This window comes from Theropithecus gelada, chromosome 14 (genome assembly GCF_003255815.1).
Source record: "Theropithecus gelada isolate Dixy chromosome 14, Tgel_1.0, whole genome shotgun sequence".
Classification (NCBI taxonomy): Eukaryota; Metazoa; Chordata; class Mammalia; order Primates; family Cercopithecidae; genus Theropithecus; species Theropithecus gelada.
In genome coordinates, this window is record NC_037682.1 from 101353056 (window position 1) to 101379910 (window position 26855).

The window sequence follows — 26855 nt, forward strand, 5'->3', positions numbered from 1 at the left end:
CATGAAAAAGAAAAAGAAGGAATCTTCTTCTCGATGGTTTGGCTGTTTATCTGCAATGATCAACCAGGTTACTGGCAAGTAGGTGTCCAAAACACACCCCATACAAGCTCACAGTGAAACTTAATGTTCCTGGCAGACTCTTAGTTCAAGCAAAGCTCTGCATATCCAGGATGGCTGTTATGAGATCACTCTTGAGTAGGTTAAAGGGTAACAGAATTCAATATCCCTTGGTCTTGCCTCTTTATCAGGAAACCTTCATAATTTAAGAAGGTTCATATGTGTGGATGTCTCTGATTTCAGCTATTGCAGGTGGAAAGGGAACTGAGAAAGTGTTTAGGTTTTACTGTCAATTCTTCCACAACAGAATTTGATCATAACTATGTGATGTGATGGATAGGTTAATTAGCCTGATTGCAGTAATCATTTTACAATGTGTATGTATATCAAACATCATGTTGCATACCTTAAATATTGCACACAATTTTTATTTGTCAGGTATGCCTCAATAAAGCTGAAAAAAAAAACCCATAAAACTTCAATTCATTGTTTCCCTAATTGAAAAAGAACAACAAATTTTCAGTTCAATGTCATGGCCAGTTGTTGCAGGGATCAGTGAAAAATAAGATACAGTAGAAAAAAGAGACTACAGTGTGGAAGAAGAGGAGAGGATAAGTGAGGTACACAGAAAAAAAGGTATTACTGAAGACAGAAAGGGTGGGAAAATCTAGTAAGGAATTAGAGAACAGGATCCAGAGAAGGAGAGAGAAACAGGAATCTCGGAGGTGAGTGTATGTTGCCATGCCATCTAGCTAGAGTGCTACCTTTCTGAATATTTGTGCTTTTCAAAAAATATATTTTGAAATATGTATATATTGTGGCATTGTGAAACATTTTTAATGCATACAAAAGTAGGTGGAACAATTATAATAAAATTTATGAAGCTATTATTCTGCCCCAACAATCTGGGTTCATCTCTAGTCTGGGTTCATCTCTAGTCTGGGTTTATCTCTACCTTTATTCACTATCTGTATTATTTTCATTCAAATTCCAAACATTATATCATTTCAAATATTTCATTATGAAATTCCAAAACAGTGTATTTTAAAATAACCACAATATCATTTACACATCGAAAATATAACACTAATCCCTGATAACACCAAAGCATCAGTTTTCAAATTTCCAATCATCTAAAAATCAATGTGATTTTTCAAAAAAGTTTTTAATTGTGGGCATTGTTTTTTAAATTTATATCCAAATAAGGACCATAGATATTGGCAACACCTTTTTAGTCTTTCTTAACCTGTGAATTCTCCTCCTAGTACTTTATATTTTTTGGACTTTTATTGTTGAAGAAGCCATTCATTTGTCTTGTAAGAATTTCCTGCAGTTTGGATTTTGTTCATTGCAGTCCATCCTGTTTAACATGTTTGTCTCTCCTTCGTATTTTCTAAGTTGGTAGCTGGACATAGAGATGTGATCAAGTTCAGGTTTGCTTATTTGGCAAAATTATTTCATAGGTTGTGTTTTGCCATCAGGATACATATAATGTTTTGTTGTCTCTACTAGGTTGTTAGCAGCTATTGATGATCAATGACTGTCTAGATTCATTAATTCAGTAGAGATTGCAAATAGTAATATTCTAATTTTCCAAACCCTTTATTCATTAGCTGAAAACTAAAAAGAGAAGCTATTTTATCAACTTTTTGGAAATGTTGTAGAATAGTTCTAAGGGAAATGGTAGGGTAAATTGTTGTACTATTTCCTTAATTTGCCATGTTTTAAAATAAGAATTTGGTTCACTAACATACCCTAACACTGACCAATGAGAATGCTTTTTATGCATCATTATGAACTCCTGGATTTACTCATAATTAATATGTTTCAAAAAACTGTAATTTTTATCCTTATTTATACTCAAATTTTCCCATTTTTAGCCAGGGGGAGACTGTTGAAGTTTCTCTTCAGTCCTTTTGATCTGACTATAAAGTCTTCGATTCCCTTTCTGGTAATGACGAGATATGTCAAGTTCATCTTGCATATCTTCTTCCCCAAACCGGAAATCAGCCAATTCTCCAAGAATCCCTGGTTTCTCATAGTGAGAAATAGTATTTTAATAACACAATTGGGTGTTAAGAATGTTATCAATAATAAATAGTCATTTTTTTCTGGATCTTTTCAGTAAACAGATCTACAGAAAAATTATAGATATATTTAAGTTCAATTACATCATATGTTCATCCTCATATTTCAGATTTAAATTGAGAAGCACAGATATTGTACTTATACCCTAAATCTTTATCTCCTGTTGCACACTAAGAATTTCAATTTTTAAAAACACTGGGAATGAAAGAATAGTACATAAGTATTCATTTGTTTTATCCACAACACACTGACACTACCACTAATACTGACATTACCACCTAAAATACAATTACCATAAATACTTCAATTGTTGTTTCAGTTATTTTCATTCTTAGGTTGTATTCTACTAGAAATGACTGTCAAATAACCGTGCTTCAAAGCTCACTTAGAATAGCTCTGTTCTATGTGGTTATACCACTAAGTGCATATTTACTTCACATTTTTAGGGGTTGCTTTTTTTAAAAATTAATTTTTGTTTTGTAATTATGCAAAATAGATAAATAGTCCCAAAGTCGCATCTATAAAACAAAGGATTCAAATAAGTCTAGCTTTTATTCCTGTCCCCTTTATTTTTCTTTTCCTGCTAGGTAACCTCCTTTTTGTAATTTATCCTTTTCTCTTTAAAAACAAATGCTTATATTCACTTTTTCATCAGGTTAAGCATTCTATACAAATAGTTCCTACTTCTCGCAACCACCCTACACACATGGTATATTCTGGAGAATACTTCACAGTAGCATCTGGGTTTTTCTAATTCCCCTATGGTGCTCCACAGAACGCAGTTTGGTGGATGTACTAATACTATAGTTTATTTGCCCAGCCACCCCACCCCACCCCTGCCCTTAATGAACTTTTGTGCTGTTTCCAGTGTTCTGCTATCATAGATAATTCTGGGACGACTGGATTTAGTCATGCATCTTTCTAAATTTTTGCCAGTATACCTTTGGAATGAAATTCTAAAAGGTTGGTTGCTGGGTGTCTTCGATCACTAGGGCTGCTATACCAAATACCATACACTGGGAAGCTTACAAAAAAACATAAATCAATTTCTCACAATTCTGGAGACTGGAAAGTCCAGGATCAAAGCACCAGTAGATTCAGTGTCTGGTGAGGGCCCACTTTCTGGCTCGCAGATAGCATCATTTTGCTGCGTCCTCACATAGTAAAGGAGCAAAGCAGCTCCCCCAAGGCCTCCCTTATAAGGGCACTAATCCCATTCTTGAGGGCTCCACCCTCATAGCACTGGGCTAAAGGACAAGTGCATTTGTTATCTTGCTTGGTATTGACAAATTCTCCTATATAGGGTTTGTATCATCTTCCATTCCCAATACAGTATATAAGAGTATTTGTTTCCTCACAGCTTGACAAAAGATTATGTTGTCTAACAGAACTGAACAATGAGATCACTTGGACTCGGGAAGGGGAACATCACACACCGGGGCCTATCATGGGAGGGGGGAGGGGGGAGGGATTGCATTGGGAGTTATACCTGATGTAAATGACGAGTTGATGGGTGCTGACGAGTTGATGGGTGCAGCACAGCAACATGGCACAAGTATACATATGTAACAAACCTGCACGTTATGCACATGTACCCTAAAACTTAAAGTATAATAATAATAAAAAATAAATTTAAAAAAAAAAAGATTCCCAATCTGACAGGTAATAAAGAGTACCTCAGTGCAGTTTTAAATTGTACATATATTGTGATGGGTGAAATTGATCATCTTTCATCTGGTTAAGAGAAATTTGCATCTCTTTCTCTTAACTTTCTGTTCATTTATTGAGTCTATTTTTTCATTTTTAGAAAAATTTTAAAGATTTTGGCCCTTTGTCATATAAATTGCAAATGTTTCCTGAAATTTGTCTTTTCTCTTTATTTATTTATTTTTGAGATGGAGTATCACTCTGTCACCCAGGCTGGAATGCAGTGGTGCAATCTCTGCTCACTGCAACCTCCGCCTCCCTGGTTCAAGTGATCCTCCTCCTGGCCTCAGCCTCCCAAGTAGCTGGGATTACAGGAGTCTGCCACAACACCTGGCTAATTTTTGTATTTTTAGTAAAGACAGAATTTCACCATGTTGGTCAGTCTGGTCTCGAACTCCTGACCTCAGGTGATTCCCCTGCCTCGGCCTCCCAAAGTGCTGGGATTACAGGCATGAGCCACCATGCCTGAGCCACCATGCTTGGCCTTCCTTTGTTTATAATGCTTCCTTTCCCAGGCTAACATTTTTAATGTAATCAAAATTCTCTCCTCTAATTACTTCTGAATTTTGAATTTTGGTGGGAATGTTTTTTCTATTTCTGGGTTATAGAGGAATTCATTCATGTTTATTCCTAGCACTTATATTGATCCTATGATTTTTATCCTAAATTTTATCTTCTTTTGGAGTTTTTTCCTGCTAGTGATATGAAGCATGAATTGAAATATTTAAAGTACCTATTTAATTATGCCAATACTTTTATTGTATGTTCTATTATTTTCTCTCTTAAATTTTTTTTTTTTTGTACCTAGGAGATATTGTATTTTTATTCCAGTGGTTACTTTTATAACTAACATTTTAATTCATCTTCCTTAACTGTCTTTTTTGGTTATTGTCTAATAACTTCCCCATAATAAATAATGTTGAGATTAAGTTGCAGCCCCTTCTTCTCCATCCTCTCCTTTCTGAGCATCTGATTTGAGGCAATATCCTTTTACTTTTCATTAATAACTATAAAAGCAATGAGCAATCTTACTCTTCTCATATGCTCTCCCTATTCCTATCCTTTTTTGGATATTGTTCTTAACCTACATTGTCTATCCTCATGGCTTTGCCTAATTTATGGGGAAATTGAGAGAGATTCAAATATGATGCTGCTCCTACTGCCAGCTTCCTAGGACTCCCCCCATCTATTCTTTTTTGACTAATTTAATTTTTTGGCTTCTCTGAATCAGTAATCTCCAAGGGATCAGTTTTGGAATTTGTAGAGATGTCCTGGTCATCATAGTTATTCAGAAGTCCTCGAGGCATTTGGAGGACTGAGGCCAAGGATTCTAGACAATCTGCAAGTCATAGAACAGTCCCATACACAAAGACTTGTCCCAAATCCCACAGGAATTTTACATGACCTGTACATGTAAGTGAAAAAAAATTATAATTTTCTAAGCTTGGACTCTAACTGTATTGCATCATAAATTCAAAGTATTTTTGCATAGTTTCAATATGTACTGAATTTCCAGGAATGCAACTACCATATAACTTGAAAAAAAAAAAAGCTATACTTTGTTTTCTTTGGAACTTTACCAAGAGTTTTTATCATTTGAGAAAATCCTGTCACTGATGACAATGTCACTCATGGTATTTAAGTCACCAATGCAACAAATTTACATCAAGGTACATTTGTAGCTTTTACATTCATAGCAGTTCCTCATGTGGATACATTATACTTCATTTTGCATTCTAGTGTAGTCATTTTCCCACATTTACATGTTGAAAAATCTTACAATAAATCCATTTAATTAGTTAACTAAATCAATTCACTTAGTTGTATTTTATTTCTCCTTTTACTTGTCTTCTCTCTTAATTAGGACATATTATTTAATTATGGATAAAATTTTATTTCAGGATAGTATGTGTTACAAAATATGTGGTTTTAAAATATGTCAGACTGTAAATCTGATAGAATTGATGATTAGGGACCTGGATGATCTTGAAATCCAAAGAATAAGGAAAGAAGTTTCATCTTTGGACCAAAATAGCTGCATCAACAGTGGTGTTGACCCAAAGGTGAGAACTGCATAGAACCCTGAGGGAAAATGTCTCATTCCTATCCTTGCAGAAGCAAAGCCCTTTAAAGAATGGCCTCATTGGAAAGCTTGCTCTCAACCCACCTTCTGCAGAGGAGCAAGGAGAAATAAAATAATTACACAGAAAATGTTAAGAAACAATTGTAAACCAGTTAAGCATGGATTATCCACTGGCTAATCATGTTGTATGTATTGGCCAATTTATGTAATCTAAGTCATATCTTTATTTACGGAATTCCATAAAGCCAAACCTCATTCATCCAATAAAACTAATAGCCTTTATCAAGCACCTAATTGTACATGGCACTGTGTTAGATACTATATAAGAATGAAATGGACAAAATTACCTTTGCATCAGGATCTTAAGTAGCCACATTTAATTAATTTGGCTGCTTCTAGTTAATAATTTGGCTGCTTCTTGCTCTATAAGTGTAGATCACATGAGAATCTGAGCTAACCTGATTTAGCAAACCAAGCCAAGCTGATTTGAACTCCTCTTGTTGGCTTCCAGGCTGGCATTGCTCTGAGTCATTCATTCTCCCTGGGTCATAGACAAGAAAATACTCAGCTAACCCAGTAAGATAGAGCATTCATTTGAGTAAGAAAAAGGCTATAAGATTCCAGTCACAAGAGGCTAAATAGAGTGTGATGTTGTTGGTAAATGGAGACACCAATGATGGATGATCAGTTTGCATTTACTGTGTAGCTCCAGTTGATAGAACCCAAAGGACAGTCCATTTTCAATAGGATTTTGCCCTTGGAAGCAACAGAGTGCATTCACTTTATGATATTTTCATAGTTTTCTGACAGCTACAATTTATATAGTACAAACCCCTTGAAATATGTATCTAACATACTTTAGAAAAATGTTTCCAGTAGTTTAGTAGTTAGTCCTCCATTCTTGGGAATGATATGTTTTTAGTTATAATGGGTAGAGTGTTCTGTGATATATTGTATCTCTTCAGGACAACCAGCTCCCTCAGGTAAATTTATTTATTTCTATATCCCATCACCTAGCATTGTAGTCATTCTTTAAATGTTCATAGAATTGAGATAAATGTAGAATTAGTAAGTTGAAGAATATAAGAAAAATCCATAGAAAGCATCTATTGCTGATGGGCAGAGATGGTACCTTGAGACAACTATCTATTTGACAAATATCTTTTCAAGGCTGACTTATCTGTTGTCTAGTTCACTTGCATTTGAGAGATCTTGGTTGTAGCTACCAAAAATGCTAACATAAAAAGCTAATTAATACAGATTTGTATGTCAAACATTATAGTCATACACATTATTTCTTCCAACTGTCACAATTACTGTGTAAAATAAGCAATTTATATATTATCCCCAAAGAGCTTGGAAAGAGTAAGCTGTACCTAAGTCCCCAGTGACCTAATCATTAGATGAGAAGATCAGTGAAAATCACTGGAGTTTGTAGGGGAGAGGAGCCTGCAGACACTATACTAACCCCAAGCACTTTACAAATGGCATCCTCAACTCAGCTTCCTGAAGAGGGTATTAGAACTTCCATATTACAAATGAGAATAACAATGGGTTAAGATCCTTGCTTCAAATCACAGAACTGTACATTGATAGGCCCAGAATTTGACCACAAGTCTGACTGGCTCTATTCCTATGTTCTGCTTGCTCTGCCGTGCCAGAAGAGATGCGAGGGGCTGACTCTGGACATGGTCAATGCCTCATTTTCTTGCTCTTTTATTACATTCTTCTTGCTTTTATTTTTTAAAATTTATCCTTTTGTCATTTTTCAATTATTTGAGAATTTGTCAAGGGAAAATCACCCAATAATATTCAATAGAATTGGGTTAAATGCTGGTAAACATAAAAATGTTTGACTTCCCTGTCCCTATTTCCTGAATTGTAATATCATCTCCAAGTATACTAATCCTGAAAGGCCTGAAATCTGCATAATTATTTTTTTCTTTCTATGGCTTTCTCCCATCCCATCCTCCAACTTCTGGATTTAGAATACCTCTGCCATTGCCTTGGCATCTTTAACATTCCAGTAATATAACATTCCAGTATATACCAGACTTCTGATATATAAAATATAGGTAATCTGGCTGTTATAAAGCAACACCAATAACTGCTATAATTTGACTTGGCGCAACTGTGCAACATGGTTACTAGAAAATAAAGATAATGAACTTCTTGAAGAAAATAAGTCTTGAAAGATATCCCCATTATACTTCATTTATGGGTGAAGGAGACCAGTGGGAAGATAGCCAGGAAGTAGAGTGGTGGTAACTCAGAAGCCAGATCAGCTGTAAGACCTACGAGACCTGTGAGTAGAGGGCAGACAGTGGGAAACCAAATCAGAACTAGTGGTGAGAGTCAGGCACTTCCTGGCTGAATCCTGTTTGGCCTGTATAAGGGAATTCACATTGGTTAGTCAGTGCATAATTTCTGAATGTCCAAAGCAGTTGTCAGCTTTAGTGTTTACCTAAGAGCTCATTAAGATTCCAGGCTCCCAATCTCTACTGACTGGAATCACTCACTCCTGGGTGCTTCCTCAGCTGAGTCACACTAAAAATGTTTACTTTCAAAGGTCACGGCTTTCTGGTCTCAATAAAACAACTGTATGTGAAAATAATATCCAATAAACTTGATAACGTACAACATTCAAGTCACCTAAGAGTTGTGAAGCATTTCCAGCCTTATAGAATTGTCCTTACCATTAATAATATAATAGAAATGGCTAAGTCTCCCACTCAACATAGAAGAGAAGACCTTGTGTCTGCTTCATCACTTCCTCCAATACGGACAGGCATTTCTTTTTTCACAAAGTGCCTGGATTTCAGAGGGGTGCAGTGGCTCACACCTGTAATCCCAGCACTTTGGGAGGCCGAGCTGGGTGGATCACAAGGTCAAGAGATCGAGACCATCCTGGCCAACATGGTGAAACCCCGTTTCTACTAAAAATACAAAAATTAGCTGGGCATGGTGGCACATGCCTGTAGTCCCAGCTACTTGGGAGGCTGAGGCAGAATTGATTGAACCCAAGAGGCAGAGGTTGCAGTGAGCCAAGATCGTGCCACTGCACTCCAGCCTGGCAACAGAGCAAGACTCTGTCTCAACAGCTCTTGTTTTCCTAGACGAGCATTCCCAAACTTTATGGTACAATGAAATCATATGGAAGACTGCATTCAAAATGTTAATGAATTATTCAGTAGCTCTGAGATGGGCCTTAGGAATCTGAATTTCATAATAATTACTGTTGTGGGTTGAATTGTACCCTCCACAATTATGTTGAAATCCTAACCTGTGCTACCTGTGAATGTCACCGAACTTGGACAGAGTCTTTGCAGATGAAAATTAAGAAGAGGTCACACTGGAGTAGATTAGGCTCTTAATCCAGTATGACCAATGTCCTTATAAGAAGAGAAGAGACACAAAGACAAGAACACAGAGAGGAGAACATCACAGACACACAGGAGAAAAGGCCATGTGCTAATAGAGATAGAGATTGGGCTTATGCAGCTGCAAGTCAAACAATGCGAAGAATTGCCTGCCATCATCAGAAGCTAGAATAGAGTGTGGCCCTGATATGAGGCAGGGAAATACTGGGTAGAAGAGGGCAGTCCCTGGGAAGGCCCCACATTCAAGCCTGGAACCACGGCTCAAAGTGAAAACTTTACATCCCTGTTTTCCCATTCTAATGTTGCCTTTTCCAAAATTACCCTGGCCCGTGCTGCCCCCATCTTGTACCCATAAAAACCCCAGGCTCCACTGGTGGAAGAGTGGCAGAGAAGGAGAGAAAAGAAGCAACAGCCAGACATCAGAAAAGCAGCTTGACTTCAGAGGGATGGCTTCATAGCAGAACTTTGGAGAAGAGCCTGACCAGGGACAGCCAGACTCCAAGGGAAGACCACCTTCCTGCCCCATCCTTTTTCCAGCTCCCCTTCCCACTGAAAGCCATTTTCATTGGCCATAAAATCCTCCATATTTACCACCCTCCAGTTCGTTCATGTAATCTGATTCTTTCTGGATGCCAGACAAGAGCTCAGGAGCCACGGCTGTGGATGCTTGAGTTGTTTAACACTTAAGCCATCTGCAGATGGCAAAACTAAAAGAGCACTGTAACACATGGCCTCTGCGGCTCCAGGGGTCATGTGTACCCTGCCAGATGCTGTCGTGGGGCTGCACGGAGTTCTGTTCCTGCCGACACCCAGAAGCTCTGATCCTAGCTCCTGCACACGCTCACCTGCATGCTCATACTCAGTGAGGGGTTAAGAGCTGTGGGCTGAGTAAGAAAGACACACCTGTCACAAGTCCTGCAAAGGGGTCAGGGAAAATTGCCTGTTTCAGCCCTGGTAGCATCTTGATTTTAGACTTCTAGCCTCCAGAACTATGGAAGAATAATTTCTATTATTTTAAGCCACCAAGTCTATGGTACTTTGTTATAGCAGCCCTAGGAAATTAACAAAATCACTTATTCCCCTTAGTAATTCTGATGTGAATGACCATATCCCAGGTCCTATCTCACCACCTTCAAAAAAAAAAAAAAATCACCTCAGAAAGATGTATACATTGTCTGAATTGAGGTTTGAACACCGGTCCTCTTGTCTCTCATTCCTGGGCTTTGTTTCTGCTGCACCAGGCTGCCTCTCATCCATTAGCCTATTCTTAGCTTTCCATAGTCTCCTTGTGTGAACTGTGAGAGGGTTAGAAAATTATTCTTTATAACTTTGTTAACACTTAATGTTGTACTATGAATCTACCTTTTTTGTTTGCTGATGACTTTGTTGAAATAGAAATGGCCAAAGATTATGCTCTTTGAAAGCACACAAACATAATTTTATAGTGTCAGAGACTGTGACTGCTATAAAATTGTTCCATATTAACCAGATAATTAAATCTTTTCTTTTAGAAAATTTCTAGGAAATGAGGCAACCACAGAGGTTAATTGGTATCATGTTCGTAGGTGCTTTTCCCCTTCAAATCTATGTAAGATGGGCTGCAGAGTTTTGGATAGGAAAGTAGTTAAGACACATTGGTACAGGGATGTGGGTTGAAGGTATAATTAGTGATAATCATCATTTCCACCTCCACATTTACCTGTCAGAGATCAGGGAAGAGTTACAGAGAGCAATGAATTCAGGTCCCCTGAGCCTAACACACCTTATGAATCCAGATTCATCGAAAGGTCAGAAAGATGGGCTCTTATTTATTCTCATCGCTCCATAGAACACCATGAAAATGTTACACAACATTCTCTTTCCTCCCCTAGAGGAGTGAAGAAAAAATCAAAATCGGGGATATTTGTATGCAATCCCAAACCATTCATTCATCTAAAAATCATTTCTACAATTCAGGAACTGTGATGAACATAAAAGATGAGAACATAAAGTCCTTTTTCTCATGTTTTGACATTCAAGTGGGGGATATAGCCACATGCACAACTGAGGTAACAGAATTGTATGTACCAGAGTAGAAATATAAGGCAAAATACAGTGGGAGATAGGTTACAGGGAGGCACCAAAGAAAGCTCTACGAAGGGGTAACTTTTAGGTGGAAACCTGAAAACAAGAACCTGAAGGGCCAAGAAGTTGAAGGTTGGGAAGAAATCGAGGCACTTTAAAGCAAGGCAGTCCGGTAGAATTTTCAATGATGAAAATGTTCCACATCTGAACTATCCAATACCTGAGGCTACTGAGCACTTGAAATGTGGCCAGTGTGACCAAGGAACTGCATGTTTAATTTTACTTAGTTTAAAATTCAACATTTAAGTAACATTTAACTAGCCAGTGACTACCTTACTAAACAGCATAGCTTTACATGAAAGAAACAAGATGTACAAAACCACAGGATTGTGAAAGTGTTCCTGAAACACCAGGGGTTTGGTCTAGGTCTTGCTGCTTGCTGCACAGAAAGTCAATCACTGAGACGATCATTGCCAAGGAAGAAGGCTTTAATTGGGTGCTGCAGTGAGGAGATGGGAGATCAGTCTCAAATCCATCTCTCTGACCAACTAAAATTATGGGTTTATATAGGAGGGAAAAAAGGTAACTACGTGTGGGAAAACAGCACCTAGGGAGGGGAAAGGAAGCAATCGTGATGAATGAGAGGTCTGGAGTCCCATTGTCTGGATGTGATTACCCAGTGAGTTTCAGTTCTTTGATCCTTTGAGAGGGCCGGGAGTCCTTTCCTGAGGAAGGAACTCAGATAAAACAAATGGAAGTTTCAAGTTTTAAGACTGGAAGGGTCATTTTCTATGTTTATTAAAACAAACAAACAAACAAACAAAAAAAACTGTCAATGGGACTATTGGGTCAGTTTGAATAGTAGGTCTCATTGTCACAGAGAAGCAGGTGTTTATGGGCATGAGTACGAGGTATTGATAGGAAAAGGGAAAGGGGAAAGTGGAATGAGATAGGGCCGAGAATGTTGGTTGGAGCCAGATTATAAGAGGCCTTAAATACTACTAACATAACAAAAGAGGCTGGACTTTATCCTTCAGGTGACTGATGCCCTGAAAACATTTTTGAACATTTAAGGTAATTACACTGGCTTTGGTTGGCATTTATAGTTATTTAGTATTTGGAGTCATACTGAATATATAAATAAGGTGAGGGGGCCAGCACCACTTGTGCTGGGGGTGTTTTTTTTCCACCCTAATGACAACTCTGGAATTTCAAAGAGCAGAATACAAAGTTTATAGGTAAGATTTGTTTGTTCTTGTTTTGAGACGAAGTTTCACTCTTGCTGCCCAGGCTGGAGTGCAGTGGCACGATCTTGGCTCACTGCAACCTCCACTTCCTGCCTCAGCCTCCTGAGTAGCTGGGATTACAGGCACCTGCTACCATGCCCGACTAATTTTTGTATATTTAGTAGAGACAGGGTTTCACCATGTTGACCAAGCTGGTATTGAACTTCTGACCTCAGGTGATCCACCCGACTCGGTCTCCCAAAGTGCTGGGATTACAGGTGTGAGCCACCTTGCCCAGCCCCGATTTGCTTCCAAATACTTTTATACTTCTTCCAATATATAAATACTTTTAAATACTTTTAAATTGTTAAACAACTATAACATGTGACAAAAGTCTCATTCAAGTGTTTTTCTGTTATAAACCCATCAAGAGCATGGCATACATAGATTTGTTAATACAAGGAACTGAGCTACAATTGGTTTTCTCTCTAATCTTTACACAGCACCTGGCCCAAGCACACCTCACTTAATAATGAATATGGTTTGTTTTGTGAATTGTGAGAAGAAAGCTTTGGACTGATAACTATTCTTCTCCTTTTAAAAATCAGTCTCACTTGCCTTCACTTGGACTTACCTTCTAACTCTATTTTTAAAAGAATCAGTCATGAGTATGGAATGAAGTAACAACAAGGTTTAGAATAAATTTGTCATATCAAAGATTCATAGCACTTCACAAGCTGACTCGGGAGCCAGACTTTACCAGCCTGATACAGATCCCAGTCTGCCATTTCTGAGTGATGTGCACATTGGCCAGTTATGTAGCTATTTTCTGCCCCAGCTTTCTGAGGTGGAGGTAATTGTCCTTAAAAGATTGCTCCAAGAATTGTACAAGTTAACATATGAAGAGTTAGCTTGGTTTCTGATTCCTGCTAAATGCTCAATACCTGTTAACCATTGTGATTATAATTCCAAGTTGTCTTGAGTATCCTCTCTGATCATGGCTTCCAAGTCTCTAAGAGACATGTTTATTAATTGTAATACTTGCTAAAACTTATTTAGATTCCACTATATGCAGGTGCTTTACCTATACTTATTTTCATATCAACTTTGTAAGGCAGATACTGTAACTTACACTTTATAGATAACTTTTTCTTAATCACTAAGGTGGTAAATGGCAGAATGATGTTTAAAATCCTGCTGAGAAGTCATGAGTGCCTTGGTGCTAAATGGAGCCACCAGCACAGCAAACAAAGACTGACCAAGGATAATGTGTAGGGTGACAGAAGGGGCAAGTACTCCAGAGTGAATAATAAATTTCAAAGAGTGAACATGAAGAGACTACACCAGCAACAAAAAGAGATTGCCTGTTTACTGGAAAATGGCAGACAATTTCACACCCCCTCTATGCTTGCTACATAGCCATACCAACTGTAGGCTCTACAAGGCATTCTGTGCATATCTAAACTGCACACAGTCTTCGTTGCAGCAAAAGTAAATTTTATTCTATTTAAAATTTGGCCCCATATTTTTGAAGGTTACAAGCTACACTTTGCCTCAGAGAACCAGTTGAGAATTACAGCTCTTCTCTGCCTGGTTTTCTACCATAGAAGTGGCATCCAGCTCCACTTAGTCCTGGCACGTTTTTTACCAGGCTTCGAACTCTAGGTATGTATTTCCATTCTAAGACTGTTGCACTGGCATCAGAAATTCATTTATTCTAGCTGAGCACTCCTTCCCTTAGGCTGCCTAATAGTTCTACCGCACCAGGAGAGACTTGTGTTCTGTAACCGCTCTCTTTCTGAGCAATTGTTCCACAATGAACAAATCAGCCATTGTTTCCAGTGCTTTTCCTAGTCAATGCATGTGTCTTCCTTATAATTAGGTTATTGCTATTATTTCTTATGCTCTGTAAAGATATTCACTGCCATATATAACCAGTCTTTGAAAAGAGTGTTATAAGCAGTTCCCTGCTGCTATTGCCTCGCTAGAGAACTGCACTGCACCAAGTGAATATGAATTAAGTTTCAGCTCTGATGGATTTCCTTTGTGTAAGTAGGGATGCATACCAAGTGACAGCTCAAGGATTGCTGGGAATGTTTCAGAATTCCAGTTGGGGCCTATGTGAGTATGGTCATAGCAGGGATGATTGATATTTTGACCTGCCAAGCAGCTTGGCAGTGTCTCATGAAACATGCTCCAGAGACTGTCTAACAATGTTAAACCTCGTGACTTTGTATTCTGTAGGAACATGACCTGAAACGGCCTCATAAATCAGAGATGCTTTTCCCAATAGCTCCAAGACAGAAAAAAAGAAAAAGATGTTTTGAGTAATATTTGTGTAAGGCTATCCTAGAAGTGTCTTAGAATGGTATCAGTGTCTTTTTGAAACGTATACAGTCATATGCACAGACTGCCAACAGTCTTAAAAATAAAGACTGGGTCATTTTTTCCCCCCTAATTACTATAGTCTTTCCATTTTAGTGTGATCTATCTCTTCTGTTTCATTGTGATTGAACACACACACACACACACACACACACACACACACACGTTCTCATTCTTGAGTTACCCCCACAAGCTTAACACTGGCCTGCACATAGTGGGTACTTAATCCAATGAGGCAATACCCTTGACAATGATTCAGAAAGGCACATCCTGTTGTCACTCTGGAGTGAGACTGGGCCACAGATGGATGATTCAGCCATGGTTAGCCTGTGTATGAAAGAGCAGGTGGCCGTAATTTAAACGGGTTTGACAGACTGACACATTGAAAACGTTTTAGGATAAAATGGAGTTTATGACAAGATTGGGATCTGATTGTAGTTTCATTTTATTGGTCCGTCAACTGCAATACCACTAATGCAGATATATTTAACTCAGGAAAAACTTTGAGGAGTCTTTCTCTTCTCCTTATTGATGTCAACTTAAACATATTAAAATGAGAAAGTTTGAAAAATTGAACATGACTGTATCTTCTATTCTCGATACCACCTACCTGTTCCCCTCTGATCATTTTACCATAGCCATGGATCCCTTGGGGACCATTTTTGAACTTTCAAATCATAGTCTGCTACCCTTTTCTGAATATCAAACATCTTTAAGAAGTATAAAGTTTATATTCCTACATTTTGTTTTTACTTGTATCAATGTACATGGCCTGTTTTAGAAAAATTGTATAGCAATTAATAGGCACATATATAAACATAGATACACATATTTAAAATATATAATACACACATACACTTACAGAGAGACACATTTAACTCAGAAAGACATTATAATTTACTGTTCACCAATGAGAACACATGGATACAGGGAGGGGAACATCACACATCGGGGCCTGTCGGGGGCTGGGGGGCAACAGGAGGGAGAGCATTAGGACAAACACCTAATGCATGCAGGGCTTAAAACCTAGATGATGGGTTGATAGGTGCAGCAAACCACCATGGCACATGTATACCTGTGTAACAAACATGAACGTTCTACACATACATCCCAGAACTTAAAGTAAAATTAAAAAGAAAAAAAAAAAGAAAAAAAAGAATTTACTATTCACTTTTTGCCACTGTAATTTTAGAATGGTAACATCATCTTGAGTTAGATGATTGGAGAGTGTTTACGCTATGCCTACATGATATAAAAATAATCATTTCAGAGAGAAATATATATAGGCAAATATATATAGCAGTGTATATATATTTCAACTAGTTATATACAACAAAAAAGTTTGATTACCTTTCACATTTTAATTGTGTGTACAATATCATAAAGGGATTTAAAATAAATATGAGCTAATTTCTTTAACCAATATTGTGATTAAGAGCTCAAATAAACCTGTCCAAGGACAGATGGACCTACACAAAGGGGCCAGTGATAAGCCATGTAATAGTTGTCCTGCTTGTGGTGAATACATCCCTCTGAGAAAGACTGAAGACAGATGAAGAATGGATTTTCTTAAGATAATTAGGGAAGATATGTTTACCCACTTGAAAGGGAAATACCAGGGTGAACAATATTTTTAATGCTAAATTTTACTTATCAATGATTATTTCTTGAGCCCCTACTATATACGAGGCATTGTAGAATGCTTAGATGAATAAGACATTACTTCTGCTTAGAAGAACTACACTAGCAAACTATAACGAGCTGTGCAGTAAATGTAAACATACAGTAGGGTTCTACCCCATCAGGAACTCAAACTATGACTGAGCAATATGACAAGACCTTGAAAGACTCAGTGTCACAGGACACGGGTGTGAACCAGAGGTTTTATAGAAGGTCAGAGAGCATCCAGATTGATAAGGAATGGAATGGCTGAGGAAGATGTCATTGGAGAGGTGCGGCTTGAGCTGGACTTTGAAGATGGGCATCATTTGGACCAAGAAGAGAGGGAAGGTCATTTGAGGCAAGGAGAGGACAAGAATAAGGACATTTAATCAAAAATGAACCTTGTATGTCTGGAGGATATAAAAAAGATTAATGTGGATGAAATATAGGAATGCAGTATGAGATGGGGTTGTGTGAAAAAAAATGGCACCAAAAAAGAGGCCTTCATGATATGCTCAGGAATTTAGACTTGATTCATAGGCAATGGAAAGTTGCTCAGTTTTCTTTTGAGTTGAGACTTTACCAACTCTGTATTTTTCCCTGCTTTGTGATTACTGCATTGCTTTTTTTAAAAGTAATGATTTCAGATTAAAGAAAGCATTAAAAATTAAATTAACCATATTTACTCTGTTATGAAAGATGTGAGGAGGAAAACGTCTAACGACAATGGCTAAAGTGATGTAGATTTTAATGAACTTCATTTCCCTTGTGTTCATTAATCCTCATTTTTATAAATAGGTGAGTACAATATAACTAGAGAGTAATTATGAGCTTCTGCAGAAATATTGTAGAGAACCATTTGATTAAATTCCACCCACCAGAACTCCCCAACTCTTCTAATAATGACTTCTGGGCTCTTCTATATTAGTGTGTTTCTCAGTTCAAAACGAAAACAGAGATGAAATACTAGAGTTTGAACAAAGAAGATTTGAACTCCCTCAAATTAGACTGCTAGATCACTTTATTTCTTCTCCTTACAAGTCCAAGGAAATGGGTTTAAACAGTATTTTATTAGCAGGATTGTCCTTGTTTTGGAGTAAGGCATCTTTGAGACACCATTTCCTGGTGGTTAGAAAAATTTATACTTTTTTACTAATTCATCGTAGTATCTTTTTTTATTTTAATTCTGATATTTTCCCAAGCTATTGGGCTTAAAGAGTAAATTTTCCTTAAACCCAGCCTGGTAGAGTTATGCTATATTGCTTTATTTGGTGGTTGATAGTAATGCTATGAATATTAATAATGGCTACTTTTATTAAAAGTTTACTGAGTTATAGCTGAATCTAGCACTTTATCTGCACTGTCTCATTTAATCCTCACAACCATCCTATAAGTTATTAATTTCACATATAGAAAAACTACAGCTTAGAAAAGTTAATAGGTAGTTCTTGCTTTGCAAGATAGTAGGGACTGTAAAAATAGCCATGCAAACTGAAACCATGCAAAGTAATGATAATAATTGATAGAAAACATTACTAGTGTTCTGTGACCTTTAAAATTTTTCTCAAAATATTAAAAACTTTTCAATGCATAGGAAGATAAAAAACAGTAAAACTATCATTTTTAGTACACTGACATTTAAGAGAATTAAATTGTTTTCTTTCTTTGAAAAACATTATCAAGAGTAGTTTGAGCAGTTCTTGCCTTCTTGCTATGTCACCTATGATACAGAATGAACATCTTTTCTTTTTGGTGTTTTGCAAATTGTTATACTCTTTTCTGTTTTGGGATGAAGCTTGAGCATTTCATCCTTTATTCTTCTAACGTTGTGAAATAGTTCCAAGAGTTCCTTAGGGTGATGTTCCACTTCCTCTGGGACATCATGCTTTCTATCATTCCTATTTTCCTCATTTATGTTTGTAAGTTCACCTTCACAAAACCTTTCAGAATGTGTAACTGGAGGCTTTCTCAAATTAGTGGCAGTATCAATATTCCCAGAGTCAGCTACTCCTTCTATAACTTTATTTATGCTCATTCACTTCCAGCAGCATTATTTTTTTCCTGCACTTTCATCATCTTTGTTAGCCAATTCCCTCTTTTGATTATCCATTTTTGTAAAATGGATGCATGTGAGTATCACTAGGAGATCAGTAGGCAATACAACTACATGCTTTGCTGTCTCTGCCTGACCTGAATAACCGACACATACACACACACAATGGTCAATCACCAACAGACTTGAAAAGAAGTGATGTGACTGGTAGCTGATCACGATGCCCATCTGTTATTTACCTAGTGATCTTTGGACTGCAGAGCTAGCAGCATACGCAATTACTCACAGTTAATATATATGGCAACTGAAATTTAAACCATGCAGTTGGGAGACAGTATTATTTAACTAATTTATGGTAACTGAAATTCCTGCATATCAGAACGCTGCAAAATGAGGACTGCCTGCAATTGCTTATGTTACGGTTGGTACTGCCAAGGCCAAGATTTGAATTCAAGTCTGTTTAGCTCCTAAGCCCATGCTTTGACTAATGCCTTGCCATTAATTTAGAAATGCATGCCTCCCCAGAGGTAGGCAGTTTTTTCTTCTTCTTTTTTTTTTTTTCCCTGGAGGAGATATTGATGGAGAAGTGGTAGGTAGTGAGAAGGTTGGGGGACAGGAGAGAGAAAACCAGAAAGGAGGGGAAAGGAGGGAAAAACAGATAAAAAGAAAAAGAGAAAACAAGCTAAAAAGCATGCAAGAACAAGAAAAACAGAGCTGGCAAGAGCGAATCAGAGTGACATAAAGAGAAAGAGAAGGACATAGAAAGAGGAAGAGAATAGAGTTCAGATTCCCAGAACAGTGACTCATTGGTTGTATGAAATACCAGAATGCTGCTATTTAGAAACTGTTCCCTGCCCTCTTTCCTTGCCTAAATTCTGAACTCCTTAACTACTAAAATGGTACCCTATTCATCTTTCATATTATGCATAGAACACTACCTGACTCCATAGTACACATTGTTGGATGAGCTTCAAAATTATACTATTGCCAACAAGGCATTTCAAATGATCTTCTGTTGTTTAATAATTGATGTAAGCATAAAAGTACTTAATGTAAAATACTCGCTTCAATCATTTACCAAAATAAATTCCTCATTATTAAAGAGGAAAATATAAAATTCTAATCAAAAGTTGCTCTTTGGAAGACTATACAAGATTGACAGGCTGATAGCTAGATTAACAAAGAAAAAGAGAAAATCCAAATAAGAACAATCAGAAATGACAAAAGTAACATAACTGACCCCACAGAAATACAAAAGATCTTCAGAAACTAATGTGAATACCTCTATACAGAAATACTAGAAAATCGAGAGGAAATGGATACATTTCTGGAAACACACAAGTAACACATCTGCATATGTACCCTGAATCTAAAACAAAAGTTGAAATTATTGAAAAACATTCAAATCAAACAGATTTTTAAAAATTATATCCATTTTCAGAGGAATGACAAAATCATAAATAAGAAATAATCAACAGATTCAGTTACATAAATATTTAAAGCCCCAATACAACGACGAGTAACATAACTAAAATACAAAAGAAAACAGAAAACCAAGAAAATACTTGCAGCAAAAATAAAGGTTCATAGAAATTGACAAAAAAAAGTATCTAGACCCAAAGGGTAAACAAAGAATATGACAAGCCAATTCACACAAAGGGAAATACACTTACTTACACATTGGGAAAGTTGTCTCCAAAACTACCAAAATTACAAAAAACAGCATATTGCAACATTAACATATATTCTAAGCAAAAATTCCTAATCCTGTTCAAAATATTTTTAAACTATTATCTAATACACTGATAGGGACAATTTAAATTTGTTCAATCCTCTTGAAAAGTACTTTGGCAATGTGTTCTGAGATTTTTAAAAATTCATACAATTTAACTGAGTAAAATTACTCATAGGAATATCCTAAAAATAAAATATGAAAAACACATGGGTATAGATATTTCCATTTCAGTATTATTTACAAAATGAACTGACAATTACAGAACTGTATGAAATATTATGAAGCCATTATAAAAATAAAAACAAGGAAATGTTTATGGTTAAGTGATGAAAGAATAGAAAATTTTATAGATGGCATTCTAAATACGTGTTCTAAACACATATGACATCCTAAAAATGTACACATAAAAATAAAAACCAGAAGACAGTATGACAAAATTAGAGTCACTGATTGCAGGTCATCAAAATTTAGATTTTCTTTAAAAAATCTTATAATTTTTATAATGTTTTGTACCATGCATTTTTTAAATGGTGTATTTTCACATCCTACATCCTTGTGAGATCAGTCTTGCCAGAAGCTGACAATAACCTCTTCTTGAGGAATAGGAACCAAGGAAATGATCAAGCAAAAAATTGTACCTTCAGGTAAATATGTAGCCATAGCATATACCCCATAATAATAATCTTTTCCTATACCTTATCAAAATAATAATCTTCCCCAATACCTTTTCCTATGTCAAAAGACTAGAACCTAAGTTAGACCACAGACAAAAATGAAGCCCTGTTTTTTAAATTTCCTAAGAGGACTCAATATTATAATACCCAAAATTGACTTTATTTTTTGTGATCATATTTAAGCCACTTGAAGCCTCAGCTTCATGCCTTTCATCAGTAAGTTAGTCATTTCAAACAGATATTTTCATTTTGCCTCAAATTAAACCCTATCACTAACAACCGATCAAACTATATTTCCTCTGGATAATCCTGTAAGTACCAAATAAAAACGGTGATACAGCTTGATGATGTGATACCCAAATCGCCTACTTGCTGGCTTTGTAATTAACGGAAATGAAATGCACAGAGCTACCACATAAAAATATTGAGACACGTTATGTTCGCAATCAATTGTTTTATTATCCCCAGTGCCTTAGAGTTTTGTGTTATTAATACCAATATATTTCCATCAGTTGAATCAATAAGGACGTGTTATAATGAATGTTTCATGCTCAGTCTTGAGGATAATAGAAAAACTGACAGACTAAAAAACGGCTGGCGTTCCCTTCTGCTCTAATCTGAGTCATTATGGTGGCTGCGGGGTTGTTATCCCGGCAGCTCTTCCCTCTCTCCACAGCATGCTGGCGTGTGCTGCCCCCTACCACTTTGCAGGCTCCCATGATGAGCTGCAGGATGGCAGACAAAGCCATGTTTTCTAGGGGTCGAAAGGCTGAGCCCTGTCAGGATATTCCTTATACAGGCTTTTCAGCTACAGCAGGAGGAGGATGTGGAGGCAGCTCTTCTTGCCCTATGGGAAGGAAAAGACAAACTCTCCTTCTGCCAGCAGAGAGATGGAGCTCTCATCTCTTCTTCCTAGGGGAAGAGCTCGGAGGCAAGCACAGCCAAGCATCAGAAAGCTGCCTTGTGTGCTGCCCAGCTGGACAAACAGAAAATTACTGTACAATGTATTGTCATGATTAGGCTGGTAAAGGGTGTTTCATAAGCCTATGGAAACAGTACCTAGCTTTGTCCTAGAGAAGATTCCCCAAAGGAGGTGAAAAACAAATGGAGACATTAAGAATAAGAAGTTAGCCAGAAGAATTGGAGGAAGAGAAGGGCCCAGGGAGAAATGTACTGTGCAAATCATTCATGCAGAAACAGATAAAGCTGACAAATCCTCTATCCATATGGATAGTAGCTAAGAGCATATGGGGGAGACAAATAATACATAGATATTTGATAGGTGCTATGATAAAAAACAAAACAATAGTAGGAAAGAGAATATGGGGACAGATATTTTATACAAAATCATCATGGAAGACAACTCTGAGGAGGTCACATTTTAAAACAAACAGCTGAATGGAGTGAGGGAGTTAGATGTAGACTGGCTTTGTGATTAACGGAAATGAAATGCATGGAACTTCCACATTAAAACATTCTGGGCAAAGAGTCTTCCAAGACAAGGGAACAAAAAGGGCTGTTCCAAAGCAGTAGCACATGTTTGTTGTGTTGAAGGAACAGCATGAAGACCAATGTGGCAGGCACAGAGGTAAGAAAGGTAGCCTGGATATGGATTGTACAGGGTCTTGTAGACATTGGTGGAAACTTTCAAAAGATAGTTTTGGCTACTGCCTTAAAAAAAAAAAAAAAAAAAAAAAAAAGCGTGGGGTGTGAAACATGAGAAAACAAAGTGACAGGCTTAGACACAATTGAAACATCACAAAAATGAGGGTGATGGTGTCTTGGATTAAGGTTATAGCACAGGAACTCAGATTCAGGATATATTTTCAAGGTGCAAATGACAGGATTTGCTGATGAATTGAAAGCAAGGTATGAGAGCAAGGGTGAGGAGAACAATGTCAAGGTTTATAATCTAAACAACTGAGTGAATGGTGGTGTCATTTAACTTAGATAAACATAGAAGGACAAACAGGATTGGGACTAATGGGGAGAAGAACTGGAAATCCTGAGTTCTGTTTTAGGAAACTGAGGCTGGAGATGATAGACATCCAGAATTCAGCTACTTTTTAGTATATATGAATTTGGAATTCAGGGGGAAAGTCAAGGCAAGGTGCACACATCTGGAAGCTATCAGACTAAAGAGAATATTTAGAGAAATGCGCCTGAATGTAAGAGTAGAAGATATCTGAGGACTGAGCCCCAGCCCATCCCAACCTCACTTAGAAGTTGGGAAGAGGGTGAGGTTTGAACAAAGGAATCTGAAAATAAGTAGCCTATAGGGTAAAAGTCAAAAGAGTATGGTGTCCTAGACATCAAGTGAAGAAAGCATTTCTGAAAGGAGGGGATTATCAATTGAGTCACGTGCCTCTAAGACAAAGATTGAGAATCAACCATTGGATTGAGCAGCATGGAGATCTCTGGTGATCTTTGCAATTTTGGTGAAGTGGTGGGGACAAAAGTTTGACTAGATTGAAAACATGGGAGGAAAGGAAGTGGACACAGTGAATATAGATAATTTGGTGAGAATTTTTGCAATAAAGAGAAATGAAGTGATAGATGAAAATGTTTGGTCTAGACAATATGTTTTGTAAGGCAAAAAACATTACAAAATACTTGATTGACAAAAGGAAAGTAGTCAGGAGAAACTGTCAGGGGAAACTGATGGTACAAGAGAGATGGGAGAGTTGAGGAAGCCAAGTCTTTATTAGGATGACAGGGGATCGGATCTGGGGCATAAGAAGACAGGCAAAACCTAGATGGGAGCAAGACTCATTCTTCCATAGTACTGGAGGAAAAGGCAGCATTTACAGGCACAGAAGTGCGGATGTGGGTAGAGCAGAGACTATCAGTTCACTGAGAGAAAGAAAAGTAGTTTAGTCAGGCTGGAGTCTAGAGTGTATAGAGGATAGTTGTTGAATGGATGCATGACATCTTCAGTTAATCACCTCAAAAGGAGTCTGAGATGTCAATCTTACATGATCATGACTTAAATTTGAAAGAACTGCTTGGAGAAATTTCCAAATGTGCTTAAAATAACTGTATACTCTCTCAGCACATCTGCTTTAAATAGTAACAAGAATGCCTAACATGTGCCATGTGTCAAGCACTACTCAAAGTATTTTGCAGGTATTAGCCTATTTAATCCTTGCAACAAATCTAGGAGGTAAGTACTATTATTATTCTCATTTTGCAAAGGAGAAAACAGAGGCATATAAAGATTAAATAACTTAAGACAAAAGTCATGCAACTAGAAAATGGCAGAGCTGCGATTTCAGCTAAGAAAGTCTGATACAAGAGCCCACGTTCTCAATCATTTGCTATATCACCCTTCTGATCAGCAGCCATCTCGAGGTGTAAGTTCTGTTAAACTGTTTTGTAAAAATAATGAGCCTTTGTGGTCACTTGATGCATGACATGCACAAGGTTTATAAAGTGTGACTGGGAGAGGGGCAAGTACAGGGAGATCTGGAGAATATTCCAGGAAATCTGGCAGTCCAGCTTCCCCAGGTCTGGTGAAGAAGTGTTTGATCAGGGTGACACGTGGTTGTGCTCCTGAGAGTTCATGCTTCTACCTCCCAGGTCTCGCTGTCTCCTCTGTGTACCTCCTTGAACAGCTGCACTGGCTGAAGGACACTAAGTGACCCAAAACAGGAGCTCACCCACCAAGCTTCTCCACAAACAACTGTTTAAGCATCCAACCAAGCCATTGTGCCCATCAGGCAAATATGACTACAGTGTAAACAGCCAGTACTCACCTTGTTCTCTCTGTATTTTCCAAATTCTGTAGAGTTGGGATGAAACTACACGCTGAGATCTGGCCAGTGGGTTGTAAGTGGAAGTGACAGTGGCATGTGTCAGTCCCAACCCAATGCAGTTTAGAGTTGTTCTGCCTCCTCCACTTCCCTTTTCCTTCCTGGGCCAACACTGTATTCCAGACGGTGGATCCAGTTAGTGATGGAAAAGGGCTGGCTAACCCACATCGGATTTTATGTGAATGAGAAATATACTTCCGCTCAGTGAAGCTACTGAGGCTTTGGAGGGTTGACTGTTAGGCAGTTATCATTAATTACCTTAATTAATAAAGCAGGTAAGCGACTTTTAGTCACCAACATTGTTCCCAGGGGTCTAGGCTGTGGCTGGAGCAGGTGGTGAAGAGAAGAAAGGTTGCGCCCAGAAGTCACTCAACTAGCCCGCCACGAAGGCAGAAAGAAGAAAGGGGCTTTGGTTGAAGATTATTTTGTTGACAGAAACAGAAATTGCCTCAAGGTAGCATAAGGACAAAGAAGAGCTAGAGAAATGACAGAAACTACTCTCTAGATATAATAGTTCTCTAGAAATAGAAAGCTACTATTCTAAGGGTAATACTTCTCAGGGCCATCTAAAGCCAAAGAATAAAATGTATCTAGGGTAAAAAAGGACAGACAGAAATTTGAAAATCAGAGAAGTTATCCATTCTCAGGAATCACGTGGTTTCTCCTCTCTCTGGCTCTCTTTCTCTGCTCTTGGCCTGGCTTCATCTGATTGCACTTGACTGTGCTTGGATACATGGTTCTGACCTTATGTGATCTTTCATGAGTGTCTGCCACCATCTGAGTGGCTCAATCCCAAACTATCTCAATTCCAAATTCCTTTGTGAGAGAATGGCATTGGTTCAGCCAACTCACCTGTGCTGGATCCTGAATCAGGTAGCTATGATTTTCACCGAGTTCAATTAGAACTGGCCACAGCGAAGGGTCTTATGACCTCAAAAGTGGCTGTGAGGTATGGGGTTAAGCAATTTCAGATCAGGGACTGGGCCAAGAACTTAAAACAGGTCTACTATAAAAGACAATTTCTAGGAGGATTTATGACTGAATTGCTAAAACACTAAAGGAGTTAAAGGAGGCATTATAGAGAGGAAAAGATGTAGTGTAAGTAGAAAGAAAAAGAATGTCAGGCCAGAAGGAGGAGTGAATGCAGAAGTGAGCCCCAAGTCAGAGCTGGTTTCAACTTAGGACAGGCCAGCAGCTGCAGAAGGTGCCGATCCACCATGCACGCAAAAGTATCATTGAAACACATTGGAAATATAGGGCCAGTTAATTTCAGACTTCCACACGTGTCATCCCCAGAGAAATGTAAATTGGTTCTTCTGCCACTGATCTAGGAAGTATCCTCAAATATACAAAATATGTAGATATTCCTTACTAGGGCTGCATGTCTCTATTGACATTTCTGCAAGTTGCAACCAAACCAGCCCACTGACACTTGGCTGAGGTTAACACTCAGAGTCAGCAACATTTGAAAGTGGTTTTATGCCTAGTAGTTTTAGAACTATTTAGCAAAAACAAAGGGTTTATTTTTATATACATTTCGAATTCTATAATATGTCTCCCAAGGAAGACACTTCAGCTTCAGGAAATCAAAGAGAGCTGAAAAGAGAACAGAACTATAGATAAGTGTTTTTGTGGAATTGTTTTCACAACATTGACTCTGCTTGTGCCAGATGAAATGAGTAAATAAACATGTTTCAAAATAAAATATGTTAATCGAAGATCAGTTTATCGTCATTTCCATTAAATGTTTAGAGACTATTGGTTGGAAGGGATGTCACATTATTAGCTTGTTTGGTAAGTATCTTAATTCAGCTTAGGTTGAGCCTGTGCAAAAACAGGAAATAAGTCACTGTCCAGTCCTCAGCGATCATGCCGATAATCATGGGAAACCCAAATTACCCAGGAAAATGATAACAAAAAAAATGCTAG

At 37.7% G+C, this 26855-nt stretch overlaps 1 pseudogene; it reads right to left on the reverse strand.

Annotated features, from left to right (window-relative positions):
* Window positions 1–21863, reverse strand: part of LOC112605957 — a 103688-nt pseudogene extending 81825 nt beyond the window's left edge.
* Between the last annotated feature and the right edge of the window lie 4992 nt (window positions 21864–26855).